The sequence below is a fragment of the Octopus bimaculoides genome, chromosome 5 (assembly GCF_001194135.2).
Source record: "Octopus bimaculoides isolate UCB-OBI-ISO-001 chromosome 5, ASM119413v2, whole genome shotgun sequence".
NCBI classification, from domain to species: domain Eukaryota; kingdom Metazoa; phylum Mollusca; class Cephalopoda; order Octopoda; family Octopodidae; genus Octopus; species Octopus bimaculoides.
The window spans coordinates 73,303,049-73,305,822 of record NC_068985.1 but is presented as its reverse complement, the minus strand read 5'-3'; positions in this window follow the sequence as shown (position 1 = coordinate 73,305,822).

Sequence of the window (2,774 nt, the reverse complement as noted above, 5' to 3'; positions counted from 1 at the left end):
ATATGCAATTTATTTATCTTGTTTCAGTCATTAGACTGCAGACATGTTGAGGCACCACCTAGGAAAATTATTAAGTCGATTGAATCGACCACAGTATTTGTTTTTTTTTTGTTTTTTTCTAAGCCTGGTTCTTTTTCTACCAGTTTCTTTTGCCGAACCACCCACTAAGTTACGGATATGTAAACACACCAAATGTTGGTGGGGACAAACAAAGTTACATAGGCACGCATAAGCACACACACAAGCACGCGCGTATACATGTATATATATATATATATATACATATATATACACACACACGACGTGACTCTTTCAGTTTCCGTCTACCAGATCTACTCACAAGGCTTTGGTCGGCCCAAGACACTTCCCCAAGTTATCACACAGTGGGGCTGTACCCGGAACCATGTGACAGGGAAGGAAATTTTTTACCACACTGCCACACCTACATATGTAAAGATAAGTGTATATCATACTGAAGGATATATATAGAGAGAGACACTTTTGTGTGGGTCAAATGTACCAAATTTTCCTTTCAAAATATACTATCATAAACACTAGACAGGAACAGGCTATGAGATGTCCACATTTGATTAAATGTACTTTTAAATTATTTAAATCTATCATCTATAGTAATTATATTAGTTAACAATCATTGTGATAATTAATGATATTTTTGCAAGTAATACTAAAATAACTAAGTAGAAAGATATATATTTTTAACGCGTAAGTACTGATAGAACAGCATATATAGGATAAAATCAAAACAGAGAAGGATGTCAACAAGCAGCCATGACACTCAAACTTACATCCCTTCAATTTCCGCTCAAAGTGCTGTACCATGTAAGCTAAACTGCTTTACTGACAAATTCTTCTGCAATTTAGACTTTATAAATTCTAGAAACGCTAGATGGAATATAAATTACGTCATATGTAAACAAACTTAATACTTTCGGATCACAACATAATAGAGCTGTCTATGTATGGACCAAAAGTAGCCAGAGACATACAGCCAAAAGGAAGCACCCAAAATCTCTCCGATCTGAACTTCTACAAAGCAGACTGGAAATCGATTCAAAAAGAGATCCTTAGACAGGACTGGCCGAAATGTCTCTGCACACCAGATATTGGCATGAAACTAGAATATTTCATGTCTGTTATGCAAACCATATGCCAGAAATATGTCTCAGAGCACAAGTCCAACACAAAAAGGAAAAAGATTCCAAGGGAGATGAAGATCTCCATGAGAAAACGAACGAATGTTGCAAATTGCTTCAACCAACATTCCAAAAGCAGTGAAAGTCCCTGTCTTAAAACAATACTGATGGAGATTGAAAAAAGCCTGCTACAATCCTATGTCAGAGAGAGAGAGAGCTGACAAAGAAGCATGGGTAATAAAAAACATTACGTCAAACCCAAAAGCCTTCTTTCATTATGCCAAAGAAACAGCATCAGTACGCTGCAAAATAGCACCCATCTTCCAAAAGGATGGCTCCCTCACAGATAGTCCAACCAGGATCAGTGAGGTACTGAATGACCAGTTCAAAAGTGTCTTTACCACCCCATTGGAACACAGACAAGTGAACGAACCAGTAAATTTTTTGCCGCCTCTCCTACAATCAGCGAGGCAGTTATGATGTGGATTACATCGACATTAGCGGAGAAGATATACTACTAGCGATAGATGAGGTGAACGCAAACTCAACTGCTGGTCCTGATGGTTTGCCAGAAATCCTCCTCAAATCATGTAGGCATGCCCTGGCGAAGCCTCTACAGATTCTCATCCAGAGCTTTCTTGCAAATGGCAGGCTACCAAGCAAACTGAAGGAGGGAATAATATGCCCAATCCTTAAAGGAAGCAGCAGAGCAGATGCCAAAAACTATCGGCATATCTCTCTGACTTCACACATCAGCAAAGTCATAGAACAGATAGTCAGAGAGAAACTAATCGCATTCCTTGAAGAAAATAACTTTCTGAATGATACCCAGCATGGCTTTCGACCAGGTAGGAGCTGCCTGACCCAGCTCTTACAGCACTATGACTGGGTGTTGAGGCAATTGCTTAACAACTCAAATGTGGACACGATATACCCTGACTTTGCAAAATATTTTGATAAAGTGGATCATGGTGTGACATGCCACAAATTGCATGATCCAGGCATAGCTGGAAAACTTGGAGAGTGGTTACATGACTTTCTGAAAGGTAGAAGTCAGGCAGTAGTGGCCAATGGAGCCACCTCAAAGAAAACAAAAATAGAGCGGTGTTCCGCAGGGCACTGTCTTGGGACCACTGATTTTCATAGTAGCCCTCTCAGATATGCCCTCAGCTGCCCGGATAACCACCCTTACTAGCTATACAGACGATACGAAAGTCTCGCAGTAAATACAGAACACCAGCAATGTTGCACACCTGCAGTAGGAGTTGGACTCAATTTAAAGATAGGCTGAGGACATTAATATGCAGTTCAATGCTGAAAATTTTCAAGCCTTGCTCTACCAGCGTCCAAAACTGAATATAAAATTTGCAGGGTACACTGGTCCACAGAGGATTACAATCTCAGAGCTTAAATCAGTGAGGGGACCTGGGTATCGACATGAGTGATGATACCTCTTTCTAAGTGCACATTACCAGGATGACCACAAAGTGCATACGACTGGCTGGATGAATCCTGAGAACGTTCAGAACCAGAGAGAAGGAAACCATGATGGTTCGCTGGAGGACATTCGTCCTCAGACACCTGGACTGCTATTCCCAGGTATGGTTAACCAAGAGAGTA